This window comes from Echinops telfairi, unplaced genomic scaffold (assembly GCF_000313985.2).
Source record: "Echinops telfairi isolate 266 unplaced genomic scaffold, ASM31398v2 ScPeMD7_31;HRSCAF=116, whole genome shotgun sequence".
NCBI classification, from domain to species: domain Eukaryota; kingdom Metazoa; phylum Chordata; class Mammalia; order Afrosoricida; family Tenrecidae; genus Echinops; species Echinops telfairi.
In genome coordinates, this window is record NW_022103928.1 from 62,200,313 (window position 1) to 62,224,577 (window position 24,265).

The 24,265-nt window shown below is 51.8% G+C and overlaps 1 protein-coding gene and 1 pseudogene across 4 annotated transcripts in view; one reads left to right on the forward strand and one right to left on the reverse strand.

The window, feature by feature from the left end:
• LOC115869539 overlaps window positions 1-1,612 on the reverse strand; it is a 30,634-nt pseudogene extending 29,022 nt beyond the window's left edge.
• ERC2 (ELKS/RAB6-interacting/CAST family member 2) overlaps window positions 1-24,265 on the forward strand; it is a 987,816-nt gene that overhangs the window by 194,052 nt on the left and 769,499 nt on the right. The window lies entirely within an intron of this gene.

Genomic DNA, 24,265 nt, shown 5'->3' on the forward strand with positions numbered 1-24,265 from the left:
ACACACCCTGGTGGCACAGTGGGTTAGCAGCTCAAAACACCAGCCACTCAATATTCCACCAGAACTCCTTATATATGCCACCAGAGCGCCACACACACACACACACACACACACACACACACCCCCCCAAATTCTACCCTCTCAGAACATTCCTCATGAGATGTTAGTCACTGGGATAAGAACACAGCCCTCCGAAAAGCACCACGGCCTATACCAGCGGTTTTCAACCTGTGGGTCGCAGCCCCATTGGGGGTCGAACGACCCTTTCACAGGGGCCGCCTGATTCATAACGGTAGCAAAAGTATAGTTAGGAAGTAGCAAGGAAAATAATGTGAAGGTGGGGGTCCCCACCACCGGAGGCCCTGCATGGAAGGGCCGCGCGTGAGGCAGGTTGGGAACCGCTGGCCCAGACTGTGGTCGCAGTCAAGGCTCTTGTGTTCCTGTGAAAAGGAGCAGAGCCGACAGGCTGCTTCAGGGGAGTGTGGCTGAGCCGCTTCTGAGCAAACACTTTCTAACCAGCCGATGCAGAGCTGCGGCCTTCCCTCCTTGTAACGGCACTGCCAGACACAACCATGCCAGCCTCTTCACACCCAGGGATAGTGCCAGGACCTTCTCCACCATCAGCCTCTGTGCCCAAAGACGGGAACTGGGGCCTCGCCCAGTGGACCTTTGGCATCATGTCACCCACCAGTGTGTGTCTTCCAATCCCAGTAGTTCCCTAGTCCTCCCCAAGACCCTGTCGCTCTGATTAGGCCCAGGCACAAAGGACTCCCCTGGAGTCCCTGGTTGGATGGCGGCACCAACCTTCATACCATGCTCCCGGATGTCTACTGACTGGCCCCTGTGATAACCATGGGCTTTCCCCACTGCTCAGGCCCGGACACTGACCGTCATGCGCATGTCCAGGAAAGGGGCCCGGCCCAGCTGCTTTTGGGGCACTTTCTCCCACAGAGTGACCAGAGGTGACACGGGGAACAAAATGCCCATCCAGCACATTCAGGGGATATGTGTTAGTCTGGGTGGACTAGCAATGCAAGTATGTGTGTAAGAGAGAACTTTATATCAAAGAGCGATTGTGCATGAAGAAAACACCCCAGCCCAGTCCAGAACAAGTCCATAAGTCTGATTATGAGCCCATATATCTGATACTAGTCTATAGTTTCCTCATTGGACTCACACAACACATGCAATTACACCGAATACAGAAAGATCACAGGCCAGTGGGTGTAAAGCCTTGTGGATCCAGTGGTGGTGGAAGCATCTCAGTGCTGGCGTGGGTCTCCACTAGCTCCTCCAGCCCCAGGGCTCTAGTGTAGCTCCATGTGTCTTCTCAACAGGAATGTCTTGCAGGGAGTGTGCATGTGTCCCGCCTCCAGTGAGCTATTTATCTCCTTAGCACCTCCAAACGAGGTCATCAAGCTGGGACCTGACTGACAGGCTAAGCTCCACCCCTTCACTCTTAATAATCTCAGGTTGACACTGGATTATGTAGCTACCACAGTGGATAAGCGGCCCCAGAGTCCAGCATCTGGAGGCATTCTCTCCCTCAATTGGCCAGGTCACTGTTGAGGATGGATGGGCCAGTTCTTGCATCTGGATGCCACGGTGCCATTCCCGAAGCGCTCCTTTCCCCCTCCTTTGGGTGCTCCCTGCACCATGCAATGTTTTGTCCATAGAATCCTCCAGTATTGCAACTCGAGGCTTGAATTCTTTTCTTGAGTCATTTCAGCTTAATATATGCTGAGTGTGCTGTTCCTTGTTGGTTTTCTAATTCTTGGTCGTTGTCCACTGTGCCTGCTCTTCTTGGGCTGCCCCTTGAAATTTTCCGTTCAGTTCTTTTACTTCATGCCACAAAGTCACTTTACAACGTCCCGTCTTGCTGCCACCACCCACAAAGCAGAGGAACTACGGACAACTTTCCAGACAGATGTGAGGCATCCCAGCCAGCCTGCTCGGGGAGACACTGCCCATTGCATACTTGGGCACGGGCCCTCTCCTGGCTCCCTCAACCTAAATGACAGCACTTTGGTCTGCGCTTGAGTTCCTGCTCATCTGATTGAAGCACCAGTCCGACATGTCAGTAGTAAGTCTTTGTTGCCCCTGCGGGCTTTTCTTCGCTCGCCCCTGGCCAGAAGCACAGGTTCTAGGAAGACTTGCAGGCAGCTGTGCCTTCCTGTGGGAAGAGGGCTCTTAGCGTCCAAGTGCAAGTGTGTGTGCCGGCAGGTGAGCATCTCCTTTGGCCTGGACTCGCCCAAGGGCGGCCTCTGCAGTGATGGGGTCCTCTCAATCTCCCATCCACAATCCACAGTGGAAGGCTAAGGGACCCAATGGGTGATGTCCACGTGGGAAAACCATTTGAAGGGCAAAGCTTGTCAATGTAAATAAAGATCCTTTGATTCTATCCCCGCTGTTGGGATTCATCCTTTGGGGGAAATTCTTGGTATAGGTCAAGTTCTGTGCCCAGGGGTATAGAGAGTGACCCTCCCACTTAGGTAAATAAGACAAAACTTAAAATGTGCAGATAGGAAGGTAGCAGTGATGGAATGTTCCAGAGCCATCCAAATGACTTAAGGTTTTCTTCTGTGGAGCAGGGTTATTAGGGATATTTTTCTTTGTACCTTTTTAAATTTATGATTGATTGGGAGTTAATAAAGATATCGTATTCCATAGTCTACTCACATGAGGCAAAACTGTTCTTTGTATCTTTTTGTGCTTGCTAATCTTTTTTTGCAGTGAGATAATAATAATAGTGTAATCAAAGTAAGTAAAAGGTAGTCATTAAAATAATTCATAAGCTTATGAAATGACATGAAAAATGTTCAGGAAATCAGTGAATAAGGATGCAATTCATGCAAGGAAGCAACTTTATTATTTATGACCATTAAGGGAAGTGAGCACAGGAAAGAAAAGCGAAAACCAGGGAGGATTGTGAGCTGCCCTCTGTCTCTCGGCTGTGCCTGCCACCTTATTTTCAGTTATTTTATAATCATCCCCACGGGTTCCTCTCGGGACGGAGATGGCTGCCTGTGTGCGGTGGGTAGGGTCTGAGCGGGAGTGGAAGCCACCTCTGAATGTCTGCCCTGGTGACCTCCGTGGGCGGCACTCTTGGGGCCGTGGCCAGTGGTCCCTGGGCAGTTCACGAGGTCTGCCTTCCGGTGTCTCTGAGTAGACTTGAGCCAGCAGCTCGGCAGCTAGGTGGCGGGTGCGTGGCTGTTTGTGTCTCCTGAGGACCCAGAGGAGATGCTAGACTGAAAACACACGGAGAGTAGTAGCAACTACGGAGAGGAACACCACAAGGACTTGGTACCTGGCCAGGTAAGCAGTGCCCCTGGCTGGTGGGCTTAGCGAGGTAAAGCCGGCACCAGCTGAGCGATGGCCGAACATGGACCCCAGCAGGCTCTTGATTACCTTTGTGAATTCTCTCGACTCTGTGTGAGCTCCTGTTATCCCCCTTTTCGATCTCGAGAGAAGGGGGTGTGATACCTCACAATTCCCTGTTAGACCGATCAGCTCTTTGTGCCCAATGGTGAAGGAGACAGAAGCAGGTGTCAGGCGGTCTTGAACTGTGACCCCTGCGGTCCCTAGAGGACCCAGGGTGACTCAGCCAGTGCCACCTGAGATGCGCTGAGTGACAGGCTACACCTTCAAAAGATCCCTTGGGTCACCGAGAAGACACCACGCCGATTTTGTCCGGAGATTTTCAATGTCCTACCAAATAGAAACAGCTTTTGCATTCTTACCGTTCCGCGCGGTGTGTGCCACAGGCTGCGGTCCCTTGAGTTTGGGGTCCTGGGCCCGGCAGGACGTTCAGGCACAGCTCCCTGGGCTGCGCTTTCGCGGACACTGCATTTACAGCACTGGAACCCCTGCCTCGAGCAAATCTACCTGCACGGTTTCCCCGGCAGCAGGTGCTCATCTCGTGTCTCTGTGACGCGTTGTGGTGATTCTCACACCATCTCAAGCCGTTCCGTACTGCGGTTGCACATTTAATAGCCCGCGCTGGAATGTCAGCCTGAGCTCTGTGGGCACCGGGCGACACACACGCACCTGGGTGACTCACCTTCCTGTGGAGGGCTGGGACGAGCCCAGTGATCGCTGAGGTCGGCCGTCCTGTTGTTCTTCAGGCTTACACTGATATGGAGCGTGGATGGGAGACACATTCTCTCACATTTGTGTTTCTGTAAGTGAAAAATGCATAAAGATGAACCCCCCCCCGCTGACTGATAACAGTAAGATGGATTTGTAGCTATGTGAGAAAAGTACACCCGTCAGAACTTGGAAGGGATGTGGAATTTTCATTTAGAAAGTTCGGTATTCAGCTCACCAGGAAGAACATGTCCTGATGGAACAGACAGTAAAAACACAGCGTCCAGACGAGCCCTAGTCAATAGGACTGTAAGAACGGGAGGCGGACAAGGGAGCGGACTCGGGGGCCCCTCTCTTAGGGGGTCCACTCTCTGCAGTCAGGGATGGCCCTGCGGGGCGGGCACTTGGTCCCAGAGCATGGTGGACGGTCGAGGACCAGGACACGGCTCTGTACTGGGTGCTGGGCTCTACGTGGTAACGTGCAGGCAGACGTTGGTTAGATCAGCACTGTCCAAACAGTGTGGGGACCTCTCGAGGAGGAGTTCAGAGGCATCTGCAAGTACAGAGCTCCCCTGAGCAAGTGCAGTTAAAAATGCCGCTCCCCTTCCAGAGATCCCGCCCATTCACAGCTCCAAGAAGTCTGACCCTGAAGTCTAACAGATGTTCTGTCATCTCACCCAACATATCTAAATGTATTTGCGGGCTCAGTCCCACCAGGGAGGACCTTTATTTTGGGAAATACTGAACTAAGTTTCTTCCATGCTCCAAGATGTGGGGATTATGTATATATATATGATGAATGACATATATTTATATACATATAATTTGATTGGGGAATCTTACAGCCATTTTAATAATCCGTACATCAATATATATATCAAGCACCTTTGTACATTTGTTGCTAGCATCATTTTTAAGATTCTTTCTACTTGCCCCACCTCTGAATATTGCTTAGCTGTGGTCCTGCCACCTCACTTCCCACTAGATGGCGCCCTTGTATGAGATTTACTTCCCTTTCAGCCCGGCTTCTTCCTCTCAATGTTTCTGGCCACTGCCTTTTCCACGCACCCACATAGTGCAGGTCAGTTATTAAAACGGGTTTGAAAGCCATCCTGGCAGCACGTCACAAGCCATTTAGAGTAAAATGCCCCTGTGTCGACTGGAGCTGGCTGAGGGGAAATCACCTAGGACTGTTCTTACAAGAGCAAACGTTACAAAACAACACCAGTATGTCTGACTTTCCTGCTTTTAGGACAGCACTTTAGCCCACGTTTACCGAGACCTTTGGGTAGTCTCAGCCACCTTGAAGCTTTGAGAGGTGAGGCTGTTGGGCGCTCTGGGCACAGCAGGATGGTCTTCAGTGCCTGGGGGGTGAGCTGGGTTTTGACACAGTGAACTCCCACCGATGAGGGGTAGGCTTCAGCTCACGCAGATCCCTCTGGAGCCAGAGTAGAGCTGTGCTCCACAGGGTGACCCATGGTCAGTTGCTCTTAAGGAGGCCAGGAGGCCTGGGAGGGGCTGCAGACGTCACCCTTTGCAGGAGGCCGCCGAGCCCTTTGGCCTTCGCACCACCTTCGGGCCCCTGTCAGCCTTGACCGTGTACAACTTTGGGATCGTCGGCCTTTTACTGAGTTTAGATGGTAGCTCACTCTCAGAACACCCCACTTTCCAGGGCACCTGGGTTAAGTGGTCTCTCAAAATCTCTTCTTCATGTCCCAGTAAATATTTGATTGGCCATGTATTAAAAATAATTTGTTATGAGGCTTTAGGATCTTGTTGGCCTGCGGGTTTGCTGCCTAGTCTGTCTTTCCCTGGGTCTTGCTGTTGGAAGCATAAGCCTGCTAGCAGAACCCCCCACCCCCACCCTAGGCTAGAGTTTATGGAATTTCACACGTCGGTTTGAGTGGGCCCAGGAGTTTTGGAAAATGAAGGCAGCTTTCCTAAGGAATAGGTATGCTCCGAGTCTGTCCAACGGAAAGCTGTTTACTTACTAGAAACATGGGCCTTTTTAATGACGGAAAGGGAGCTTTCAAAATTATAATGAGGAGGCTCGTTGGCAGGCTTCCTGAATTACCTGAGTAAGGGGGTTGAAGAGAGGAGAAGCCAAATTCATGAGCGGAGCCTATTGTGTTGTTTCAGTGTTCACCGTCTGAATGTGAAATCCGTGTAAGGTCTCAGATCTTGTTCCAGTAAAAGATTCTCTTTGAACCCTGAGTAGCTCCCCAAGGACTTTCAAATGCTCACACTTCCTGAATGTCCGTTGTTTGCATCGTAATTGTCTTACCTTGAAGATCATGCCTGCTGCCACTTCTTGGTTTTTGCTTTTCGTTTTCCTTTCAGCCTCTTCCTCTAGAATAGTCAGCATCGCAAAAGCCCTAGTTTTACTTTGGGAGTTTTTTTTTGTTTTGTTTTTGTTTTTAAGGAAGTAAGGGATAAATGGAACCCCCCACTGAAATGTTTCATCACTCACTTGTCTATGCCAGGGAACTTGGAAGACTGTATCTTGGCCTTCTGATGGGAAGAGATCCATACTTGTGCCCATTCTAAAGAAAGGGGGCACAGCACAGTGCTCAGAATAGCATGACGGATATAGCACATACGTGAGACGGTGCTGAAGATCATCCAACAAGCGGTTGCAGCAGGACATTGACAGGGAACTTCCAAAGTTCAGGGCGGATCCAGAAGAGGATGTGGGACAAGGACTGTCACTGCTGGTGTGATGTGGATCTTGGCTCAGAGCCAGGAGAACAGGAAAAAGATGCTACCTTGGGCTAGATCGGTTCTGCCGAGGGATTTGCCTCTGTGGACTGTACTACACTATGGATAACCGTGAGAGCAATGAGGATTCCAGAGCGGAGCTGGTCCATGGATCAAGAGGCAGTTGTGCGAACGGAACAAGGGGAGACTGCCTGGCTTCAGCTCAGGAAAGGTGGGTGTCAGGGCTGTATGCACTCACCAGCCTCGTTCAGGCTGTGTGCTGAGCAAGTCATCAGAGACGCTGGATAATGTGAACGAGAAGGCGGCATCAGGATCGAGGAAGGCTGTGAGCAACCTGGGGTACGTGGGTGACACAGCCTTGCTGGTGGAAAGCAAGGAGGATTTGAAGCACCTGCTGATGACGATCAAGGATCGTGGCCTTCAGCGGCTGGATGACAGCTCAATGTAGAGAAGACGAAAATCCTCCCACTGGACCCACGGGCAACATCACGATAAATGGAGAAAAGGTTGAAGTTGTCAAGGATTGTATCTTGCTTGGATCCACAATCCATGCTCATGGAAGCAAGCAGTCAAGAAAGAGATCCAAAGACGTGTTGCAATAGGTAACTCTGTTGCACAAGACCTCTTTAGAGGATTGAAGAGCAAGGGTGTCACATGAGTTCTGCGGATGACCCGCTCCCTGGTATTTGCCATGGCCTCACGTGCTTGTGGAAGGTGGGCCTGAACAAGGCAGACGGAAGAAGATGGGGTGCACCGGGATGGTGGCGCTGGAGAAGAAGACGGAACGCCGTGGACTGCTCAGAGGATGACCGGGTCTCTCTGGGAGGAAGGACAGCCGGAGGGCTCCTCGGAGGCCAGGTTTGGGGCACGTTGTCAGGAGAGACCAGGCTCTGGAGAAGGACACGGTGCTCCGTAAAGTGGGGGTGAGCCCCTCGATGAGACGGATTGGCTCAGGACTGCGTCAGTGCGCTCAGGCATAGGATCGATTGTGAGGTCGGCTCAGGGCCATGCGTGAGCAGGGTGGCTGTGGGCCCCGGCACATAAGGACACGGTATACCACTGTTTGGGTGTTGCACTCTCTTTTTGGAGAACATCAGTTGAGAGATTTGAGGTGGGTTTTGTGAGTGTGGCTTACGATGGAAATGTCAGATAAAATCAAGAAGTGCTAGGTTAGAACTGGCCACCTTGGGGTTTGCATCTCCTCGCCTAGCCCACAGAGCTATCAGGGCTCTAGAGGAAGAGGAAGCCCTTCTATGTACCGAGTGCTGACTGTTGCAGACCTTGGGCTGGACACATTGCATGTATTAGCTCACTTGATCCCTGCAGCCACCCCAAGGGGAGAGATGCTGTCATTGTTGGCACTTCCCGATGCACACACGGAGGGCTAGGAGCGCTAAGGAGCTTGAGTCATGTCACGAGGTTTGTAGGTGGCCCATCAAGGAGAGAAGGTGAAGTCTCTCCCCTGCCTTGTGTTTCACCCCCACCTGGATGCTAGGCAGTCCCTGCATTCTAAAGGTTTTCCTGCAACGAGCTCAGGGGCCCTCATCAATTCAAAGCAGGCTAGACCATGTGTCCACAAAAGTATCAAGAAATCTGCCGATAATGAGAACCCAACTGCCAAGTTTGCTCTGCCCCAGACACCGAGATTTCTTGGCCTGATGGCTCCGTATTCAAATATGTTTGGCTGTGTTTCTGAAAACACTGACTTACTGTACTTTATATCAACAGTGCTTGGCTTTGTCTTTTATGCAGAAAGCCCCTCCGGGCCTCTGTAATGTGCTAAAAAAGAGCTCGTCTAAAGACTCATGAAAATAAATAACATGAAACTGCTCGGGATAACTTTGAGTCAAGAGAACAGAGCCCCTTTCTGTGTACGCATGTTGCATCTGGGGAGTGGCACGTGCCCAGGACTGGTATCCTCTGCATTAGGAGGGCATCTCAGAGCCTCCACGGAAAGTTGTGGCAGTTACATAATCTCCTCTCAACTTAAGCGAAGGGGTGGAGTCTAGCCTGTCAATCAGGTCACAGCTTGAGGACGATGGAGGTGCGATGGAGGCTAGACCCACTCTCTCTGCCTTCCGGTTCCTGCTATTGAGACACTCAGCTGGGAGAGACCTGCGCCAGCGCTGAGACGCTTCCGCTGCCACTGCATCAACAAGGCCTTTTACCCACTGGCCTGTGATCCTCCTGCATTCGGCATCATTGCATGTGCTGCGTGAGTCTAAAGAAGAATTTATGGACTGGTATCGGATATATGGGCTAATACCAGACTTAGGGACTTGATCTGGACTGGGCTGGGATGTTTTCTCAGTATGAAATCGCTCTATGATATAAAGCCCTCTCTCACACACATGGATGAGTGTCTCTGGATTTGTTTCTCTAGTCAACCCAGACTAACACATAATTTATTTGAGGGCCTTATCACTAATACAGCAAAAGCTTCCATCGGCCTGCAGCACGCTGTGTTGTGTTTGCAGGGCCCGTCACTGCAAGGGTGTGGGGATGCGAGCACGTACTTTGCCTTAGCCCCAGGGAGGGGTGTGCCCAGTTCCCCTCTGTCTGATGCCAATCAGGAACCTCCATCCAAGACTCAGTGTCATCCTTGGATGCTAGATGCCTGAGGAGCAAGTGAGAATTGTGGCGATGAAGCTGTGATGTTCATTCGCAGTGGAACTCTGTGTCTGTATCCCAGCTTTGATAAGTGGCTGGTAGGAGTGGGAAATTCATTAGACAGAGGCATCTAGACTTAGCTTGAGTAAGTAGACTAAGACTCAATGCCGTCACTTCTTTGGAAAGCGTAGGATCATTGCTAAAATGTACTGGGTGCTTACTGTGTTTTAAGCAGGGTGCTAAATTCTTCACATTTTTTCCACCTACCCCTCCCTCCCATTACTTTTTGGGATACCTCATTTTACTGATGAAGAAGCCAAAGGTCAGAGGGAGGAAGTAGCTGCCTTGAGGTTAGAGAAAAGGCCTTGGTAGGGAGGTGATAGGAGTGTCTGCACTAATGTGCGCCCAGTGTTTCTGACACACCCCCTCCTTCACACTCCTGCTCCTTTCACCAGCCTTCCTTGTGCTGGGGGCGATTGGAATCACCAACCCCAAACCCTACCTGCGGCAGTTGAGTGAATTCTGGCTCAGGGCGACTCCATGTGTGTCGGAGGAGAGGCTCAGAGAGTGTCCAGTGACGTCCATCACAATCAAAAGGCCTTTTGTCCTTCGACTGCAGTCAGGAGCTGATGACTTTTCAGAAATTGGCTGAGAAGACATTGACAAGAGACATCTGGCCGTAGAGCCCACGCTGACTCTTTGTGACCTTGACTGTTTGCCCAGGTAGAACTGTGTCCCACGCGCCGTCCGTGGCTGGCTTTTGCAAGGAGATTGCCGCCTCTTCTCTGGGCGGATGGAGCCTCAAACTGTCGGTCAGCAGCCCAGTGTGTTAGCTGCACCACGGGAGCCAAACCCAGAGAGCAGGCGGCACTCCGACCACTTAAATCGGGACCCCTGGCAGCAAGGTCCAGGCGGTCTTACTTTGCAGAGAGAGTTGAGAACCCTGGCTTTGTTTTGAATCTGTTTTGGAAGTGGTGGGGTCAATCTCTTCTTCAGTGAATCCACAACCCTCCCACTGAGAACGTGTACCAGTTAGTAGCGTGCTGGTCAAAAGTTTATTTTTACAATTGATTTGCTAATAACTATACTGGGACATAAAGAAAGCATTGATTCTATAAAAGAGCTAAACAACGTAGAGCATAATGGGAAAATGTGATCATTATAAACCAACAAGCGAGTTTCAGGCCATGCTTGCAACCAGTACAGTAACCCCCCTGAACTCCTGCTAATGAGGAATGCCGTTGCTAATGTTGAATGGATCTTGGGAAAGCAGAGAAAGTCAGAAAGATGCCTACCTGTGTTTTCTTGATTATGCAAAGGCATTGGACTCCGTAGCCATATTAAATCATGGATAACATTGTGGAAAATGGAAATTCCAGAACACTTCATTATTATGCTCGTGGATCTGTACATAGACAATGAGGCAGTTGTTCAAGTAGAACGAGGTACTGCTTCCTGGGTTAAGATCAGGAAACCTGTGCATCAAGGTTGTACCTGTTCCCCACATGTGTTCAACCTGCTTGCTGAGCACATAACCCGAGCAGCTGGACGAAAGGAAGAACAAGGCATCAGGAGTGGAGGAAGGCTTATTAATAAGGCGCAAAATGCAGATGACACAACCTTGCTTGCTGCAAGCCCGGAGCCCGTGAAGCTCTTGCTGATGAAGGTCCAAGGTGGATTCCAGCTTGACCTACGGGAGACAAAACGCAAACCAACCAGCCAGACTACCTCATCACTGGGCCAATAACCAGCAGAATGATAAATGAATAAAAGGCTGAAGTTGCCCAGGATTTCATTTTACTTGGATCTATAATCAACCTCCGTGGAAGCTGCCGTTGGGCAAATCTGCTGCGAGAGACCTCTTCACAATGTCCACAAGCAAAGCTGACACTGGGGACCGAGGCGGGGCTCAGCCAGGCCATGCTGGGGTTGATCCCTTCAGGTGCCTGTGAACCCTGAGCAGGGAAGACGCACGATTAAAGAAGAGTCCATGCATTTGAGGGGCGGCGTTGGCAGAGAACAGAGAAGAGAACACTGGCTTCCAGAAGAGCAACCACGTCCGTCTTGGGAGAAAGAGAGTCAGGAGGTTCCATCAGTGTACTTCCGGCATGTCACCAGGAGAGCCCAGTCCCCGGAAAAGGACAGCATGTTCGGTCAAGTGGGGTGTCCGTGACAGAGGAAGGCCATCGAGCGCAACAGTGAGCTCACATATAGTGAGGGCTGGGGGTTGGGGGGAGGGGGACACAGGACCGGACCTGGGCAGAGTTTCACTCTGTGGCCGTCAGTCAGAATTGACTCGCTAACAGCTAATAGCAACAACGGCTCATCACGTGTCACCAGCTTGATTGATGACCATCCATCAAGCGTTGTTTGGTGGTAAAAGCATGCTATGATGCTAACTTTTCAGGCCTTCGATGTTGGCTGCCCACCCTCTCGGCTGAGATCTGGGCTTGCTGTATGATGGGCTCTCTCAAATCCAAATTCACTGTCCTTGAGTGGATTCTGACTTCCAGGGTCAGATGGAAACCCAGTCGTTTTTAAGACTTTACCTGTTTACAGAAGTAGAAAGTCACATCGTTGTCCCACGGAGTGGCCGGAGAGTTGAACTGCTGACCTCGTGGCGAATAGCCCAGCTTTGTCCCAGCGGGGCCGCCCTGGGACAGGCTCTAAGTCCTGTTCCTTCCTTTTGCAGCTGAGTATTTTACCTCACCCTCCCCTGGGTCTCATCTCTGCTTTTTAAAAATGTACCATGCCACTGTTGGTGCTGAGCTCCTTACAAATGTTCTGTGAGCGCACGCTTTTGACCAAGGAGTATCTGTCTGTGAAAAACAAAATGTCATTTGAGAAACATGCCAACTTCATATCACACCCTTGGGCGCCATCTGGTAGATCACACTGGTATGGGCCGTTTCTGACCGACATCCATGGAATGCATCCATGCTCAAGACAGCTCAGTTGAGAAGGAGTTGAATTTTACCCCTAGGGAGATGCAAGAGCTCCCTCAGGGACAATGATCTCTCCTTGAATGCGTGCTGGGTCTCCTGAAAGGCTGCAGCCCATAAAGTAGGGGAGATGCCGTCAGCCTTGTTCATTTTCAAGAAGATCAGGGAGTGCAATGACTGAGAGTGGAGGCTGCACAATGAGGGACTTGCACTGACCAAGAGGCTCTCTCCTTGGGAGCAGGGCAGGCTCACCCAAGGTACTCATCTCCTCAGAGAAGTCCTTCAGCTTTGAAAGGAGGGGTGGTGGGAATTGAGCTAGGTAATTTATATACCACGATTAGGATCAGGGACTGCCAAACAAAACCTGATACAGGCTACCTTTTACTGCTGCTATTACTTCTACTAAATCACACTGGAAGATAAGGGCAGTACTTTTTAGTAGGAAGCGACACTTGAGCATGACTAAAATATTTTCCGTTATCTCAACTGGAGAGTGTGTGGGAGTAGTCCTGGCAGCTAGAGGGAGGAGGGCGAGGATATTATTAAACATCCTGCAGTGCACACCACAGCCCCACAACAGGATGAGACAACCCTTGCAGCAATTGTGCCGAGCATGAGACACTCTGGTTTAGAGCTTAGTAAGCACACGAGGCAGCCCTGGTGGCACAGTGGGTTATGGGTTGGGCTGCTAACCGTAAGGTCAACAATTCGAAGCTATCAGCTGCTCCTTGGGAGGAAGACGAGGCTTTCTGTTCCTGTAGAGAGTTATAGACTCTGACGCCGTGCAGGGCCAGTGCCCTCTGTCCTGTCTGGATTGACCGCACAGCACATGGGGCGCACAGTACAGGTAGCATCCCACCCAAAGCCAGTGCCAGCAAGCTGGCGCCACCTCATGGCCACCCCACGTCGAGTTTCCGGGGCTTCGTAAAATTTACAGGAGCAAACAGCTTCCTCTTTTTCCTGAGAAGTGGCTGGTGGATTTGAACCCACGCTAACCCTACAGCACCATCAGAATCACTTAGGAAACATAAATTAAAGCAATGTTGGAATCATTGAATCAGCCCCCAGAGGCTTATATTAAGGCAATTCATGAAGATACGTGTTTTATTCCAGAATCTGGAGAAGAGATTTTCGGTGATTACCAAGGAAGACGTGACATTCAGGAGGCAAGGGAATTTTTCTCTTCGGAAAAAAAGCTCCTAAGACTTTCATTCTAAGTGCTGCTAAAAGAACAAACCTATCTGACTTGGAAGAAGTAAGGCCAGAGTGCTCCTTAGCGGCAAAGGTGGCGCGACTTTGTCTCCCATCCTTTGGACCTGTTGTCTGGGGACATCATGTTTGGTGAAGTGGAGAGGCGGAGACGAAGGGGAAGGTTGATGGGCCAGCACAGCGGCTGCATCACTGAGCGCAGGCAGAGGAGCGATGGGGAGGGTGGGTGCAGGCAGAGGAGCGATAGGGAGGGTGGCGCAGGCAGAGGAGTGATGGGGAGGGTGGTGCAGGGCCATGCGGTATTGTCTTGTTGGGCACGGGGTTGCTAGGGGTCGTAGCTGGCTCAATGGCACCCAACAAGGATACCTTCAGTCCAGGGGACTCAGGGACTGTGCAAACATCAGCATCCATGACCCAGAGACCGGAAGAACTAGATGGTGCTCGGTTACAATGACCCACTGCTCTGAAAAGGAGCCCATTGGAAGGTCTCACTCACCGCCTTGCAGTCAGTGCTGACGCATCGGACCCTCCGTGGGTTTCTGAGACTGTCACTGTTGACAAGAGTAGAAAGCCCAGTCATTCTCCCTCGGAGCTGCTGGTAGTTTTGAACTGCTGACCATGTGGATAGCAGCCCAATGACTAACCACTACACCACCAGGGCTCTTCGTACATTGAAAGGTCCTGGGTACCAAAGGGGATAATAGGGAGCAAAACCCCAAATCGTAAGTGAGACCAGGGTTACTGCTTGGATTGTAGATGACAGCCCACAGTCAACCTTCCCATCAGGGAGTGAAGGTACCCCTGTGTTAGAAAAATCAGCCATTCAGCATAAAAAATGTACCATCTGGCCCAGGACCATGCCCAGGAGGTCCGGAAGGGTGCGATGGAGACAGGAAGCAGGGACCAGGGGTGGCAATGGATGAATGGAAACACCGTGAGTGGGGGATGTTGAGTGTACGGCCGGCCAATGATGTGCTCTGGAACCCATCACCTGATTCTTGGTAAAGAGTTTAAAACGAAGGAGAGAAGAACAAGAGAATTTGCGGATCAAATGTGAGGAACTCGAGGGCCGCCACTTGGGAAATGAGACGCAGAGAGACGCGCTCCTCCTGTCTCATCTAGACCTGCTGTGTGAGAGGAAGTGAGGTCATGAGGGAGCTTTGGCTGTTTGTAAAGTAAGGCTCAAGGTGTGTCCACTGGAATGCACCTGTGCACACACCTTCACGCCTCAATATCAGTCTGGCAGCCGTGGGGAGACGACAGGTGGCTCCCTCGGAAGTTCCCTGTGTTCCATGGGCAGTGCCACCTTGGTCCCAGCTGTTTCCCCAAAGGATCACGCTTCGAGAATGAGTAGTGTCCTCCTCAGGCCTGTTCCCACCCGGCCAGTTCTCACTCCGCGGACCGAGTGGAACTCACAGGGCTGTCCTCTTCTAGAAGGAAGACGCACGTCTTTCCCCGCGGAGCAGCTGGTGGGCTCCCACTACCGACCTTCAGTTAGTCACCGCGTGCCTAACGACGCCGTCACCAGGCTTCCTTATCAACACTGCCCTTGGCCTGTGTTTCGCTGTCATCGACTCCAAGCGTCGGACTGCCCTCCAGTGGCCCTCAATGAGTGGGACTGGTGTCAGAAGTGATTTTCAGAATAGAACCCAACCTCCTTAGTGCGCCATTCAAGACAGTTCACAATTGGATTCCAGCCTATTGAGTCTTTTTCCATCCTCGTTCTTTCCCGCGTGGTGTTCCACTGCCCTGCAAAGGTGATAATACCAAGCTGCCGCGGGAGGCAGGGCCCACTTGCCTTCCATCGGTGCCTGCGGGCACTCAGGAAGCACTGGGGGAGTGAAGGGCCGTCACTGTCAGTGGTGGTGGTGTCGGTGCCCACGGGTCAGCTCCGGCCCGGTGGCCCTTTTCTCTTTTACCGTTTCTAGATGTGGCCACAGCTCTACGCGTGCCCCTCACTGGATTGCCGTCTGCTCAGGGTGAGGAGCTGTGGCTTCTACCATCGGGTCTGTGTTAGTCCGGGCCTACTAGAGAACCAAATTCACAGACACTCCTGTGTGTAAGAGAGAACTTTATCTCAAAGAACAATTGCCTATTAAGAAAACATCCCAGCCCAGCCCAGATCAAGTCCATAAACCCGATATTAGCCCATATGCCTATTACCAGTCTGAGTTCCTCTTCAGACTCATGAAGCACATGCAATGAGCTGAGTGCAGGGAGATCACAGGCCGGTGGGGGGAGAGTCTTGTGGATCCAGTGGCGGTGGAAGCATCTTGGCGCTGGCATGGGTCTCGATGTGGCTCTCCAGCTCCAAGGCTCTAGTGTAGCTCCATGTGTCTTGTCAGCAGGAATGATGAAACAGAGAGAGTCTGTGTCTCACCTCCAGGGAGGAAGACCGGAGTGCCCAGAATCCTCAGGAGAAGGCCACGCCCACACAGAGGCCTCATTGGTGATGGCCAGACTAGACAGCCTAGACTCCACCCCCTTTTCAAGTTGACAGGAGGTGATGTAACTGCCGTAGGGTCTCTGGATGCAGGAAGTGCGGACCTGAGGTGGTCATCAGACAGGAGATCCTGTTTGTTGTCATGCCACTCCTAGGTGTTTACTGTGAAATGAGTCGAAGAAGATCAAGTTTAAGTAGACTCCTAACTCTGAATTCTACTTAGTAGCCCCTTCTCTAGACCAGGACAGAGCATTTATTGTCCAACAGCTGTCTGTGAATGATCCATGCCTGGCCATTACTGGTGAGTGGTTTCTGCCTACACACATGCACACATACCCCACGCATGCACGCAGGGGGAGACTTCAAAAAGTCTGAGAAAAGTTCTGTGATCTTTTCATTCCCTTTTCCAGGAACGTTTGAAGCCCCTCTATCTGTATTTGAGTCCAGGAAAGGCGATTGATGGCTCTCCAAGCTCTGTCTCATGAACATGCGCAGGCAGGGCGAGGGAGCTACCGCTCTGTAGTTGACCTCCCGCGTGTGTAGGAGGGACTGAGCCGTGTGTGACATCTTAACTTATCAAAAGGAGGACCAAGCGCTTCCTCTGGAAATGGGAATGCATCTCAATGAGCACAGAGGAGAAAAAGATATGTGTGTCAGAGGCCTTTCGGCTGGCTTCCAATGTGTGGCACTCTTCTTAGATGACTACAATTTGCCAGTAAATCTACCTTCATGGTTTGTCCTAGACTGCCTTCTGCTGGGAGATGGGAGGACTCGTTCACCACGTGGCCCCTGCTCTCTGGGGCCGGGTGCTCAGTGCAGGGCTCTGCCCACCACTCCTTCGAGACCCACACGACCCACATATCAGACTTGGAGGGCCACAGGGCGAGGTGCAAAAGCCTGAGCGTGGCTGTGCTCCTGGATGATTGGGTGACATGAGTTCCTTCATGTATGCACACACACACACACACACCCTCCTGGCGTGACTGAGCACATTTGTGTGTGGCAGGTGCTCAGTGGGAAGCCAGTGTCTTGGAGAGGGCTTTAGAGCAGGAGCCCGAGGGAGGCCTCGTCGGGGGAGAGGTGCGATGAGGGAGGACGTGCATCTCCGTGGTTGCAGATGCAGACGGCCTTTCCTTCATTCCACTTTCCGGTCAAGAAGGCTGTTTGTCGAGGTATTCCTTTATGACGCCAGAGATCTGCTAAATGCTTTCTGCTTCAGTATCGGCGCGAGTGCTTGCTCAGTGCTCACAGCTGGGCGCGGATGTGCTCCTTCTTTTAGTGCTGCTGTGGATGCGCTGTTTACAAGACCTGCTTGTATTCTGGGGCTGTGACTGGAGGCCGAGTCAGATTTGAAAGAACGATTGCCGTCTCGTGCGCTTTCTAGAATGGAGTCACGTCCTTTAGCTGGTTTAGATTTTACACGCACGTCTACCCAGTGACTGACTAGAGACAGTGACTTTGAGAACATTCCCTTTCTAAGTTGAAGCGTGGAAATGCTTTTATCTCCCCTGGATAGCGGCGGTCGGGCAGACTAGTGACTCGACATGCCCACGTTCATCTGCGCTCAGTCGCCTTCCCTGCCCGCAGCCTTCCCCGCGCTCCTGCTGATGTCGGCTTGTCCCCGGCACGCCATGCTGAGCCAAAGTCGGGCACGTCAGAGCCCCTGCCCTCTGGTCAGTGTGGAACCCAGCGTGGCCTTGTGTTCCTGCCTCTAACTTCCCCCCGTTGGAAGCACAGGACTTCAGAACGGGTGTTGGGAAGTGTGTGTTTCTCCCCTCCACCAATTTAGTTCATTACTCTTGGAGTTGTTGAGACTCTGAAGTCCTTTATGCAGGCCTGGCCCAGCGAGGCGAGCTCAGCAGAGCTGGTGAAAGGTCCAGCATCCCCTCTCGGCCCTGGCCGCATGTCAACTACAATGGAATATGACGGAGCTCACAGTCCAGCATGTGTGAGCCTAGGTTGCACTGTGACGTGTCTGTCTTCTGCACTCAAGGAGGGATGCCGCTTAACAGCATTTATGTTGCAGGGGTCAGAGATAGAGTTCACCCAGGTCTAGGGCACCCAGAACGACCGTGCCCCATGGCAGCCTTATTCGGGCCTCTGTTCAGGAGGGAAAGGGCTGACACTTGCACGGCCCCGAGGGGTGGAGCAGCCTACGTAATAAGCACGTCTGTCTTAGTAGTCAGTGGATTACAAAGAATCCAAAAAAAATTAAAGCCTGAGTTAGTGTTTCACAATCGACACTGCTGTCTTTTTAAGTTAATGCTCCAGTTTAACAACTGTGGGAAAACAACAGTCTTTATAGGAAGTTACTGCCCAGTGTCATAACTGAGAAAGAAGATCCAGGCTCTATAGTCGGGGCCGAAGTTGCTGGTTGTGGGCTGAGTCTCGAAGGGTCCCCACGTCGTTTGTCTGCTGGTGGGGTTTAGGGAGGGTCTTCTGTGCAAGGCGGGGATTCAGTCCTCACTGATAACTAGCAAGCGCTAGACTGTGATCCTTCTCCCATATGGAGAATTGTATGGTGCAGTGCTTGTGGTTGTGTGTGTGTGTGTGTGTGTGTGTGTGTGTGTGTGTGTGTCCCCAAGCATTTTCAAACCACAGTTTGACTGAATGGTGACCTTTTTATCGGACAGTGACCCGAGAGGACAAGCTGAAGACAGACTCACTCAAGGCTCCTTCATATAATGACTCTGTTGTTTCCCTTTCTGACACCTTGAATTACAACCGTGCCCTTCCTCTGTCTTACTTAAAGTCTTTACGTGAAAATATTGTAACTTTTCAGAACAGGTCCAAATTGTAGAGCACCTTAACAGAGTGCCCAGCTCCCTTATGGTTAGACTGAGAACCAGAGGCCGGTGTGCCCCTAACATTGGTGGACCGGGGCAGGAACTAATGGAGGCCCAGACATCTAAGTAGATCAAGGTCTACTCAAACTGAGATATGGCCACCTTGCATCCCACCGAGGGCCTCGCTGTCCTTACCTGCAGGCTGCAGGAGGAGGCTTGTCTCTGAGGCCTGGCTCAGGTTGTGACATGTCGTAGCAGGGACTGCTGTAACCGGACAGCCCAGGACAAGACCGCCTGGACCCAAAATAGCAATGAACCCCTCACGTTCCCCAGGGAGCCTGGGCAGACACGTCCTCCTCTGCAGACCACACTCGCCTGACTGGGCTGCACCCGGACTCCATCCCCCAGCAGGGGAAGGCAGGGAGCAGATTCTCTGGGGAACCCAGTCTACCTGCACGCCCACCCAGTCCTGGTCCCCAGTCACACAGCGTGCCTGTTCTCTCCCGGGCTCTCCGCCCAGCACTTTCTGACCTGGGGACCAAGGTCCGCTCAGGAGGGCCTTCCGTGAGCTCAGGAAGTTGTCAACTTAACAGAAATTCCATATGAGAGTGAAAAGGGGGAAGCAGGTTTGGGGGCCGTCATCTCTGGAGCCCTCTGAGTTCAGTCGGTGCCCGGCATGAAGGCCTCTCTGGCCCAGGCCGAAGTGAGGATGGGGGGGGGGGGGGGGGGGGGGGGGGCTTGGAGAGCATCTCGCAGCTCACTGTTGGCACAGGCCCCATTGTATTGTCTGCAGAAACGCTACCTGGAGTTCCACCTACATCCTAATTTACAGACACGCTGGCTTCTCCACTGGCAAAACGGGGAATGTCAGGAATGATTTAAATATTAAATGTGCTGTTCATCTCGTGTTCCCTCCCATTGGAACTTCTCTCTCCCTGCCAAATACAGCGCGCGTGGGCCCCCAGGCACGTCGTGGCCCTGCAAGAACGAAGGACAGAAACCCATCAGAACACTCTCCTGCGAGCAGCCTCCCACTGCCGGGGTTCGGGTGTGTGAATCAGTTCCTTCGCTCCTGTCACAGGAAGCAAAGAAGAAGACGGGAAGTGCGGCCTGAGGCCATCGTTCTCTGAGGAGGCTGGGCTGGTGGTCTCTGTTTGGGAAGACGGCTTATCTGGGGGGTGCGGGGCTGAGGCTGTAGTTTTACAGGAACAGTGCCCAGATGTGGACGGCATTCCCAAGAGAAGAGTTTTACAGGGGCTGGCACCCCCAAAGCTTTCTGAGAAAGAGGAAAACCCTGCCCTTTCTCAATGTCCTGTGTCCTTTCCCCTGTCCACCATGGTGCTTCCTGAGAGACGGAACCAGAAGAGCGCGCGCCAAGCCCACTGGGGATGGGGTGTGGTGGAGGCAGGGTCTACCTGTTGACTCGCCAATTCACTGGTGTGGAGTGCAGGAAGGGGCGCCGTGTGCAATGGCGGTTAATGAAGGTAACCCAGTTAATACAGTAGGACAGGTAGCCCCAGGGCCTGGCCCGGCTCTGTGGGGTTGGGAAGAGGGGCCGTGGTGGAAATGAAAGCCTGAGTCTTGTTCATCTCCGAGGTGGCGCCAGGAGGAGTGAGCCGAGGGTTTAGGAGGGGAAGTGAGAACGGGGAACTGCTTCTCCCTCCTCCTCTACCTTGTTGCCTTGTCGGGGGCCAGGGCGGGAGCTAGGTGAGAGAGGGGACTCTGGGGGGTTCCCTTAGTGCCTCGTCCTGCAGTTGTTACCCGTGTGTGTGGCAGGGCACTATCACGTGGACTCTGACCCAAATGGACCCCGCGAGACGGAGCAGCACTGCCTGCAGGCTGATCTGGACCGTGCTCTTACAGAGGCAGGGGGCCAGGCCTTTCTCCTGCAGAGCCTCGGGGTGGCTTCGAGCTGCCAGTCTTCTGGTTAACTGCCAAGCACTCACCTGTGGCGCCACCAGGGTCTTTGCATATGCCTGTGTTCATATCGGTTGGCGGCACCAGGCTTGTCTATGTCTATGGTGTGACTGCAGGCTGGCGCCCTTGAGGACAAGACTTGGTTATCTGTTTTTCTTTCTATTCCCAAGGGAACAAATAACTTCCGTTTTCACTGGGTCAATGGCATGAAACAGCAAGATTAGACCGATGTCTGTAGTTTATTTATTAAGAGACCAAAGGTGGCCTCAAAGAATTAAGAAACCATAGCCCCCAACAGGTGTTTAGCCGAACGATAGCTTCCGGCAGCATGGGATCTAAGACAACTCTCTCAGCCAACCCTTTTCTCCAGAGAAGCGAGTTCCCCCCAAAATCCAATGACGCCCTTTTCTAACCAGAAGGCTTGTCCTTTAGAAAGGGAACGAACTTTGCCGTACAGTTCCTACCAGTAGAGCATTTGCGCTACCAGGGAAACCATCTACCGTGCAGATGGCAGTCACACGGACGGACGTGCTTGGAGACCATCATTCTGGACTGCAGTGCAAGCAATAAACGCTGGTGTTCTGGGCCTGCGCCCTTCGAATGAAATGGTTTCCCAAGTGCCATTTGGGAGAAAAAATAATGACAGTGTTATCTGGATCTTTAAATTTCTCTGTTGCCTCTGCTGCTTGGATAATTCTCAACCAGGGATTCCTCCCCCTTCTCCAGCAGAGTGGTGAAGGGAGCTAATATTACCGAGAAAGAGTCCTGCTGGTCTACCCCCCCCTCCCTTAGTTTACACACTGTTCTATTTCTTCAGAGCATTACTTGTCCCTAAACTCACTCCATCAGCGAATGCTAGCATGCCCTTCAGATCCTGGTTAGTGGTCTCTTCCACGGGGGAAGCCTTCCTTGTACCCCAGTCCCAGCGGGATCCTCCCACTGGAGCAACGTCGTACCATCCTAGGTCTTAGGAGATTTATTTATAAGTCTCTGGCATGTATTTTTCCCAAGGGTTGACACAGCAAACTTGGCCCCCAGCCACAGAAATCTGGACCTCTCTGTCCTGGAGGAAAGAAGCACAAGTTCAGGGAGCCAGCAGGGTTGTGCGATGTGGGAAATTCCCAGGGGAAGACCTCGTCTTGTCTTTTCCCAATTTTTGGCATTTCTCGGTGTGTAGATGCATCCCTCCTATCTCTGACTTCTGTCTCAGCGGGGTCATCGTCCCGACGTGTCTGTCTTTGAAGTTCTTCTCCCCCTTTCACGAGGACACCAGTCATTTGAGTGAGGGCCCAACCAGGCCCAGGAGGCTCCTGTCAGCCAAGTGCCTCTTGAAAGGACAGACTTCTACCAGAAAGACTCCAGCATCTACTGCTGGAAACCCAGCCATTGAGAACCCTACGGGACCCAGTTCTACTCCAACACAAGTGGGATGACCCAATGACCCAGGTAAGCAGGGCTGTGTGCATAACTAGCCGTGTGACCAATGTCACATGTTTCCACATCAAAGATTCTTCTGTGAGGCATGGCTGAGATCGGCTCTCTCCAAACCTGACACAGTACCTTCCTACAGCATCGAAGCTGCTTTTAAAATGTATGATCCCGGGCAGGATGGAGTCCCTGGTAAGCAGGGTAAGCGTGGGCTGCTTACGACTCTCGTGAACCGACTTCACTTGATTTTCAGGGGAATGAGCAGCACACATATGCCCACGCTCCCTGCACACAGGGCTGGCCGTGAATTAGAATTCACCAGCAGCTTTGTTGTCATCGTTTTCTAATTATTTTCTTCTTTTTACATGTGATGCAAGGGGTCAAACTCGACAGCCTGCCGCCGGGGTCTCTTGCGTGATGATCATGCCCCTCTCCCTTCCAAAACCTCCTCCCACTCTTCCCCAAGAGCCGTTCTCCAGATGCCCTGACCGGCTTCTGCCTCTAGAACCGGCTTTCTTGTTTCCCCGCGGAGGCCCTTCTGTTCTGGCAGATCCGTCTCTGAGCGGATTCCCCAAAGACAGTTGGTTTCTCCCCCTCCTGTCCAGCCTGTATAGGTCTGTCTGTGGTGATGCCCATCCTTCAGGCCGATCAGAACGGCTGGGTCCATCGGTGCTGTGGCCCTGAGAGGGGCGGGGCTTGTTTCACCCCAGTGGTGCTTGCAGCTCGCCTCCAAGCTGCTTCACGAGCGCGATCCTAGCTGAGGAGGAGGCCCAGTTAGGAATGCTTGATCGTGTTGTTGTTTCATTGACTTTAAGGGCACTTCCCTCGCTTCTCCCATTCGCCCTCAGTCACGATGTGGTCTCTTAAAGAAGCAGCGTGGGCTGGCTGGTCTGCCTTCCCTCTTTTTCCAAGTGACTTCCATGTTGCTGTGTAATCAATTCATAGTTTATTTGACATGGCTTTTGGTTATGTCAGTGTTTGACAGTGGCGCTATGAAATAATTGCTGGGTTTATTTTTGAGCGCCTTTGCTTCATATCCTTTGGGCTCCTCTTAAGCTCCCCTTTTAGGGAAGGCTTTCCGAAGTGTGTGGTTTGGTGGCCACGGATTCCTGGAAGTTCTGGGTGGCTGGAAAATGATTCACATGGTAAACATCTAGGGCTGGATTTGCAAATCGTATGGTAAAATCTGAGAGGCGGCGTTGGCCATCAATCACTACCCCACTTGAAAGAAAGAACAGGGTGCCGTGGGCTTGCACAGCTCCTGGGCGAGGCTTTGTCTTACTGGGCAGTTGCATGCCCTGGTTCTCGGAGGACAAGCCCGGCAGCAGCAGCATCAGAAGAGTGCAGTATCAGGACCCCAAAATGGAAGTGATTCCGACACACCGTAACGCTGGCCAACCCTGCGAAGAAGACAGTGGAGGAAATAATTAGTGGAATTGCTGCCTCCTGCATGAACTTGACCTCTAAGATCTGAAATAATCCATGGCTTTCTTTTTAGCTCCCTGCTGAGCTTTCACTGGCAACATTATCACCCAGGGGTTTTATTTTATTTTATTTTATTTTTCCAGGCTGATGATTCAAAATCCAGCGTTATATCTGCAGGCAGTGCTGTATTCTCTGCTAGCAAGCAGGTAGGAGAGACAGGTGGATTTGACTGAATTGCTATACATGGTTGTTCGGGACACGTATTCATTCTCACATGTCTCCGTCCCTCGTTGAAAGACATTTGCTCATAGGAAGGTTTCTTGTTCTGTGGTGGACAGCATTGCAGGCCAAATATTTTGGACCCGATACTGAATTTGGGGCTTCAGTGCATTAGTAGAAAAACTCCATTTTACTCACAAGGAAGCAGAGGTAGAGAGGGGGGAAGCCACTCACTTAAAGTCCTGCAGCTTCGAAGTGGCTGAGTCAGGGCCCACTCCCGTCCAGTTCCAACATTTCAGGTTGTGTGAGGTCAGGTGGACTAGAGAAACAAATCCAGTGACACTCATATGTGTAAGAAAGAGCTCTATGTGAAGAAGTATTTATATATCGAGAAAACATCTCAGCCCAGTCCAACTCAAGCCCATAGTCCGATACTAGTCTATAGGGTCCTCTTCAGACTCTGCCGTCCCAGGCAATGATGC